Source organism: Branchiostoma floridae, chromosome 4 (genome assembly GCF_000003815.2).
Source record: "Branchiostoma floridae strain S238N-H82 chromosome 4, Bfl_VNyyK, whole genome shotgun sequence".
NCBI classification, from domain to species: domain Eukaryota; kingdom Metazoa; phylum Chordata; class Leptocardii; order Amphioxiformes; family Branchiostomatidae; genus Branchiostoma; species Branchiostoma floridae.
In genome coordinates this window covers 9,133,310-9,142,596 of record NC_049982.1, presented here as the reverse complement: position 1 = coordinate 9,142,596, position 9,287 = coordinate 9,133,310, and positions in this window count along the sequence as shown.

Here is a 9,287-nt window from a genome sequence, read left to right as displayed (position 1 = left end):
CCATTGGTTTCTCCTCTGAGCTGTATACGTTCTATATCAAGGACGTCTTATGTAACGTCTTGGTTCTATCAACGTCCTTGGTGCTATGGAGGAATAGAGGAGTTATCAGTGTCACTGTATCGTGTTTAGTTTCAGCATCACCATGTGCAGTTTGTCGAAACCAAGATAAACACTTCCCCTCATGGGGGTTTATCCGAGTCAAGGGTAAGTAAATGTGCCCAGCCCTGATGTTGGCGTTCTGCTCTGTGATATACAGTAGACTTCCAGCGGCTCAGATACTTGCCCTGTGTGCTGAACCTGCAACCCCGGCCACTATATCATCAGTGACTCAGCATGAGTTGCGATCTGTGTATGACGAGAGCAATAAGAACAGGAACGGCATAGTGCTGAGTAGGCCAGAAGTAGCATCGGGAAGTTCATTTAAAGATGAAGAAGATTTGGTATTGCCACAACAACAAGTACAGTGACTCAGTTTGTACGTCCAACTGCTGACTACAAAAATAAACACAAAACAGATATTTGCGAAGAGGACAGAAGAGACTCGGGAGCTATAATACGGCTGGCTCTCCTCAAACACAGAACTTCCGTCTTATCCGAGGGACGGCCCTAACCGAAGCTAGATACTCTTTTTAACCTGAATGAAGTGAGGAAAGTCGTGTTAAGTGCATTTCCCATTGACGGGCACAAGATCGGTGGCATATCAATGGATTCGAACCCAGAACCTCTGGGTTGTGAAGCGAACATCCTGCAGATTGCGCCGATCGACCCCACAAGAAGAAATTACCCTTGCATTATGGACACTCTGTTTTCTACCTATTCATTTTACGTGATTAATCATTTATTTATGATGTTCTACTGACCCCATTTCACTTTACCGGACCGATGGGAAGAGTGTGCTAAAACCTAGAGGGAATTGCAGGAAAGGAAGTTTCGTTCATTCATCCACTTACCCGTGCTTAGTCATATTTCATAAATATTCTCATTACTATCGTCATTATGATCATTATTCTTCTCGTGGTTATGATTTACATCTCACATTTTCATTTTGAGAAAAAGATTCTGTACCCCAATCCATTAATGTTTGCTGCCCAGACCTCACGTCTCCAGCAGAGGACAAGTGTTGTTCCCGAAAATATTTTTATAGCTTGAATAGGCGGGACTCGAGAAGGCAGCTTTTCTAGCCTCGAATTCAGCCTTGTCCGCCCCAAAGGGTCGCTACTACCCCATGTTGGGGGAGTAGCGCCTTTCGGAGCAACGAAAACTAACATGATTGGACTCCAGGCTACACTTATTCTTCAAGACGAAGTTTCGGTCGGGGGGATAACTGCATGGTCACAATTTTTAACGGCTGTCTCCATTGACGTGCAAAAGTTTAAAAAACTAAAACTAAAAGCGAGGCCCAGCTTGACGGACAAAGTGTGTGTGTACGCAAATCTATTCTCAAAGCAGATGTGGGAGGCAGTACACTGTAAAGGTCGACATGTTTGCGGGGATCTAATTTCCCAGAAAATGGAAGAGATCACTGCAAAACTGCGATCATAAAACCACCGCGAACATTTCAACTTTACGTGTAGCCCTGGCCCTGTACATGTTTTTCAATAGAACTTATTTTATTAGAAGTGCAGGTGACGGAGCGTTTCTCCTAGCGGTCCTCACGTTAACTCCAACGATCCGATCGATTTTTACCTTCGCCTAGAAGGTTATATTTTTGGTTAAGGTCTCATCTTGTGTCCCTATATGTAGGTCAACAGCATATTACTCGAGAAGCTGAGCATGGATGTTAATGATATTTGGTATATGAGTAGCGGTTGCGAACACGAAGGTCGTGTTTGAAAATGGTTGGCGTAGCCTTTTTCCGTCAGGGAGATAGCAGGCCAAACGTGTGCTCCGCTTTCTTGTAAACAGCATAACTCAAGAACCCTTCAATGGATCCTGATGGTATTTGGTATGTGGGTGGTGGTCAGGAAAACGAAGGTCAACTTCGATAATGGGCCCCCTAGTGGCTGCCTAAGGTACTGCAGCAAAACTTTTAATTTTGACACTTCTTGTTCTTGCACAGTTCTTGTTTTTGAGCGGTAGATAGCCCTTGGGGCAGAGAGTAAGTGCTGTGAATTTGGGCCCCCTAGCGGCTTTATTGGAACTGCAGTTACCGATTTCCTTTCAAACTTTGGACGAGAATAATTCGATAACGCCTTGATGGATCATTATGATTTTTTGTATGTAGATGGAATGAGTGATGACTTACATAATGTAATACTAATTATGCAAATAAACAGCTAATTTGCATAATTAATGAGGAAAGTTCATAAATCCATGCCAACAGCATATAACTTGAGAATCTGAGAACGGATTTTCATGCTATTTGGTCTCCCAACAATAGCAGCACCAAGCGGTTGTTTTAAAGACTGCAGCAAGGAAGTGTTTTATCATTATTCTCGTCTGCATGTAAACGTGTTAGCTAGTTGCGTATACAGCACGCAAAATGTATGTTGTTTACACATTGTAAAGATGTAGTGGTATCATATGCGTAACGTTATTGTAATCCCAAAAGACATGTTGTGTGGGAATTGTAAAGTTTTCAAACCTGGCGGCTGTTCTGGGAGAAGACTTCACAAATTCCCTTCTCTACATCTGCTTGAAGATTGACTTAATTGCACGATAGGGAATGTAGCTGTAGTGTTGCCGCACGAGCAACATTTTACTAAACATTTTGTCACGTATTTGCGAAAGATCACTGAAAGAAGGTGATACCAACGCACTATATATACAGCTACATATTCCGGCCCATTGTACTGTGTGAAGCGAGACCAAATTATCCATGCATGGCTAAGAATAAGATGTAACTCTAATTCCGTGTCTGTAACTCATATACAATGTTTTGGACTTTTAAATGTAGGATAGACTTGCCTTTTAGTATTAGTTGCCATGCATTGTACCATGTACGATTGTCAAGTATATCCATGTATGAATGCATCCTGGAACAGTGAGCATGGTAACGTCTGGTGGCTCCACTTCAAATGAACGTTGCCCGGCAGTCGTGACAAACACAGCGGTACCTTACTTATCCACGCGTTAATCAGTGACAGTGTCACAAAAGATAAATTGTTCTTTAGGTCAGCGGTGAGACCGAACTACAGACGACTCGACAGCTGAACGGTGTTCGTACAGAGGAAATGTATCAAAGAAAACTGAATTGGATATTTACAATAAGTTACCACTGTCACAACTCACAAATCATTCACAAGGAAAGTTGCTTTCTTCCCACTTTATGTTAGCATTTATGAAAACGATTATAACGCTTGAGAAGGATGCTCTGATCATATACGTCTATAGAATAGCATGACCACATGGATTTCCATCTCGTGATTCCAAATTCAAGTCAACAATCATTTGTTATTATCAAATTCATTGTTATTGCAATAAAACATTATATTATCAGTTCTTAGAGTTCAAGAAATGTAAGCCAAAACAAGAATTTCGAAGTAAATCTCACAGTAGAAAAATAGCAAGTATAAGTAAGATCAATGTTACATGCACCATGTTTATGGGCGAATAGAATACATTCTCTTTAATGTACATGGTTGTTGCTAGCTGTCAGAGTAGTAGTGTGTATGGTGTTCCTCTAAACTGGATCCACATCGTTTCTGTTCTTGATGACAATACAGGAGAAGCAGATTCCAATGATCTGCGAAATAGTGATAAATAAACAGTAAGCATCGTTAGGTTGCAAAGTGCGCATGTTCATATGGAAACGTTTTGTCTCCACCATTGAAATTCAAAACCTAACTTGAAGAGGACGAAAGAAATGGATAAAGATACACAGACGGTCAGACTACCTTTGGCCACGTTGTCTATCCGTGCTGTTATCCGTGATTAGATAGATTTTCTATTCACTACCCCAGAGGACTTTGGCGTTATAATCTCATTTTAAAATCTCAATTTCTACTTATTCAAAATGCGGTATGTCATTTCTGAAAAGTATACAGTGTGTTGCCATATTTACGAACCTGAACGACGGAGAATGCCAGAGCCGACACACCAACAATCAGGAGTTTTCTTTTAAGGAAACGTATAAGCTTGATGCTGCATGGCTGCGGCAAAATAAGATAAGTGCTCATCAGCAAACTGTCGCAAAAAACAATGTTACATTTGTTACATACCTTAAGTTACGAATTGACTCAGACGTCGTGACTTCAACATGTACGGCACATCAGATTGGTTTTAAACCATCGAAGCATTTATTAAAGGCATTATTTTAGTCAAACATATATAATTGAAGTACAACAAGAAAGCAATGAGTAGAACCAAGGAGGCCCATGGCTGATTAAAATATTCTAATGCTAATGTATCTTCATCTTTATATCATACATTGTTCAGTTTCCGTGTTAAGAAGACATTTTAGTAAAGACAACTGTACATATGATTCTGAGATTGTGCTTTGGGTGATAACTAGAAAGAAGTAGAAATGTCACCTTGAGGCAAGAATTGAACACTCAAATTTATCCACAAGAAATCACTGAAAATCGGACCCATACCTGGTAAAAAAGCCCTACACAGGAATCCGGATCCAGAGTTCCAGTCGAGACACCACCATGGTCACCTGTTTAGAAGAAACTGTTGGAGACTGGGCCGTATCAGTTATCACAATAGCCAAGTCGATCCTAACCCATTTCTGCGATTTACAATTGTGTCAATTTTGTATCCACCCCTAACCGTGTGATGATCAAACAATCTTTTTCTCGTTGTTTCACACGTACATGTGACAATATGTTGTCGCAATCATTTCTTTGCTCGCTTCCTGATATACATAACTAGGGATAAGTTTTGTGAAAATTGTGTAATGAGACAATATGAAAAGACTTGCGTTAGTTGTAAATCCATGATTAGTAAAATAAAATGTACAAAGTTCTTCATTACATAGTGATCTGTCATAATGAACTCCACCGCTCCGTTCAATTTCTCGCTATTTTTCTCTTACATCCAGTTCTTACTCGTAAACATAGTGTACGATAAATCATATGTTTCCTAATAAAATGCACAAACCTCTCGTTCCGGTGCAGAGGCATCCCTGGGCCGATTCTGGGAATTGCCAGTTCGATGCGGCATTGAGTCCACAGCATTTAAGCTTAAGCAAGCTAGAGTGACACGATTACATTTCCATCACAAATTGAGGACTTCCATACAAAATGTGCACCCTTAACTTGGAAAAACATTGGTCTGGAAGCCTTTAAACACGGTGTTTCAACAACCTCACCATTGTACTTTCCTTTGCTATTAGTTAGTGCGTCTTTATTTGCTTATATATTATGTAATCGTGTATATATGTGACATTGTAGTGTGTTTGTACAAATATTGTGCAATTGTCTATATGTGTGATGTTGTTATGTGTTTGATGTTGTATAATTACATGTGTTGGTACAATATCACAGGCTTGACTGAATGACATGCTCAAGGACCTGAGTGTCCTGTGCTGGAAAACAAAAAAAGTGAAGGTGAAATCTTTTTAGGACAGGAATCAACCGGGGTGAAAAGGCAAAACTGTTACCGACGACCTTGAAAATCAATTGTCTGTGAACACGTTTCACTCGAATCTTATACAACGTACATGTACATAAAAATCCACATAATGGTACACTGGCTAACTTAATTCAACTTACATACATTGTTGTTTGTTTCTATTGACATGGTGGATACGTCATTAAGAGCGGGTTATTGCGATATTTCATTAGCGCACTGCTTAGTTACATTGAAGCGTGGTTATACCCCCCCTCACATTAGGCGAAAATCGATCGGAAGACTAGTCTACGAGCTCTAAATGACATTTTCGTGAGTAAGACGTCCGGTGTACTCACGATCATTTTGCGATTTTTAGGGATCGCCGGCGATTTTCAGGGGTCGTACGATGGTCGCGGTACAGCGAAACATGTTCTTAACATTAGCGACAAGTCGCAGGAGATTTCTGAGATAGCAGAGCTCGTTACCGAGTCGCAGATCGTGCGTGCAAATCGTGCGTACCTCGCAAGGGTATCGGTCGACATTCGATTGATAGTCGTGCGTCAATCCAACAATTGAAGACCGATAGGCGAGCACAGACCTACTTATTAATCATCGAGCGCAAATCGGATGGCGAACGCCCGTCATTCGGCCGACGTTTGGGCGACGTTCGCTCGACTTCCGTTCGTTTACAAATATTGAATTTCTGGAAATGTGAGGGCAATTCTGACATTGTGGCCCCTGTGATAGTATGTAGGCTGGCTTTGTGACACACTTTCCTTTCTTGTAACATTTCTATTATGCCCGCGCATTCCATTCATTGGTTAAAATTTCACGTTTTGTGTTACCTTGTCCGCGTGCAAGAGGTCATGCGAGGTTCATTATCATAGATGTATTCACCGTCCATCGCACGAGCCTCGCTTAAATGTGACAGGGACAGTGTTGGGGCGACAAATACGCAAGACCCTCTGAAGATCTTAAAATTTGCCGACCTTCCTGCGATCGCGAAATACGTATGTAATGTGACAGCGGGGTATCACAACAACAACTAAAACAGCTGACCCCGATCTGCATGGCTTCGAGTCCCCTCCGGATCCGTCGCGGTGTGTTTTCCAGTGCTGGCGACTTTGTCAAGATGTCTGTAAAACTTTCCGTCATCAGTTCTTTCAGCGAACGCCTTTGGACGATGGCCACGATGCCAGCAGCGACCTCTATGGCAAAGATGATCCCGAGGAATATCGAAAACTGCGAAGGGAGAAAACGACTTTGATGCTAAATATGGCGTATTTGGTGAAAATAGTTTAGTAACTTTGTCCATTTCCAACTTCAAAGGCTTGGGACATATGCTGACAAAGTGACCGTGGTGCCAACGTTAACCAGAATTTTATCTAGGACAAGGTGTTTCCTTTTGTAATATCCAAATCATTCCAATGAAAAAAGTGTCAATGTGCAATCTATTAAGAATGTCCTTGTGTTTTTGCCTTTGTGATATATGGTACGAATAGAATAGTGTCTTTTCTCGGATCACGTGCAATAATACTACTATAACGTTACATGTATACAATGCGTTTCAAAAATTATAAACGTTTATGAATTCATATATCTATCTACATATTATTTATATATTTTCCATGATGAGTAGACACTTGCTCTCCTTGCAGGCCCCGCAGCAGCCCAGGAAGCCGACCACGGTGGTGATGGCCCCCGCCGCGATGATGATGTACACCGCGATGCCATAGAACGACAGGACACCCTGGATAGCCTTACTGACAGGGTCCACCAGCAGCCAGATCCCGATGCCCAGCAGGGCAAGGCCTATCAACTAGTAGGTAAAAGGTACCAAGTTCAAGTCTCCTATTGGGCAACTGCTGGCTGAGCTGACGTCACTGTTGAGTTCGGCAGCCCAAGACCCGAAATTAGAACAGCATGTTAGAGCGTACTAAACAGTTAAAAATCTTTTCGTCCTAAATAATCTTTGTCAAATTTAAATACTCTTTGGATGAAATTGAAAAGGTAGGATGCAAGCCTCACGGTTTTGTCTTTTTTTGTCAATCTATTTTGAGTTAGTACAGGGATATAAATATGTGTGTGTGACTCAACCTTTCCATAACTGCTGACAGATGTTAGAAACGATTACATGAAGTAAAACTCACCCAGAACACAAAGTTGAAGATAAAGAGCAGTAATCTGATGATACCAGAACAGCAGCCCATGTTGTGTATATAAAGTAGACTCGACAAAGATTGTGACAGAAATGCAACGTTGTTCCTCACTAGGCCAAAGGAACCTTGTGAAAAATAGCAAACATCCTCTGTTCCAAGCCGACGCCACAGGTCAAGTTGTTTGCAGATTTCCATGGTGACTCTACTAGATGTGTTTGATTTGCGTTAACTTCGGTCAGAGTATCATCTAGGATTTATTAGGAGACGACGCACAAGGGGTATTGGTACAAAGGTTTCAACATTTATTGGAAAATGAACAATCATTTACATCAATGTTATACAGGTGCACTTCTTTAATTTCATGTAGTTACTTTCGAACTTGCTAGATATAAATCTACTTTCACATATCTTCATTCTTACTCATTTCTATGCCATTAATGGTAGTATTTTAATTGCCCAATTAACAACCTCAGGAAAGAGATTTAAAAAAGCCCCAAAGGTGGGTCACATGTGCATTATGTGAATACAAAATGAAGTAGAGGTGACGGAACGTTTCTCCTAGCGGTCCTCATTTGAACTCCAGCAATCAATTCACCATATTCACAAACCTGTTGTTTGTCTTCTAGAACATGCGAACATGATCCGAAAATAATTTCGTCAAGTTTGTAGATCATGGGACATCTTTTACACAACCAGTCTTCCTCGTACCTGCTGACGTTTCGATGTCTGTCAGTCATCTTCCTCAGAACTTTGCGGAAAGCGAGGACAACGTGTAACAGAAAAATGATTGCCAAAATTATACGGATAATCATTAGTATCTTCTTTATTGCCCGTTAAAAACCGTCACGATTTAGGCCCTTAAAATCTGCTTGGAGATTACGATGCCCGGCAGTCATGACAAACACAGCGGTACCTTACTTATTCACGAGTTAATCAGTGACACGGTCACAAAAGATAAATCGTTCTCCAGGTCGACCTATAGACGACCCGGCAGCTGAACGGTGATCACCAGTTCTCAAAACAAAGTCCAAGTGATACCGACACACGGTGGCATGTTTTTTGTGCTATCCTTAATTGAAGAAATCGATATGTGCAAAGTTGGGCAATAACAGAACAATAACGTATGTATATGTTACCATAAAATGTGCCTGTTTCCATATTAAGCAGATCAGACATGGCCAACGCTTCATGCCCGTGTCAAATATAAGTCTTGTTTTAACCATCATTTATTTATTGAACAGAGCACAGAGCAAGTACAAATGTATGTTCAATTGTTATTGTTTATTAGAAATAACACCAACAAAGTGTACACTCATATTTCAACTCTTGTAAGACAACTTTTTATGTCCAAATGTGAACAAGCAGACATTAGGGGAACAACATTGATAAAAATAATGTACCTATGAAATAACGTATATCACAACCCTGAACATGACAACATGAGAAGGTGATCATAAATGCAGAGGATGGTAATCTAGAGCTCGTAGTTTACATACTAATTACATAGCTACATTGCTTTTGTACATAAAACTAATGTGTTAATTCTACCATGACCTAAATTAAATACTAGATTCACAACTTGTAACATTCAATCCAATTATTATCCAAACCATTCTAAATCAATCCAAACTA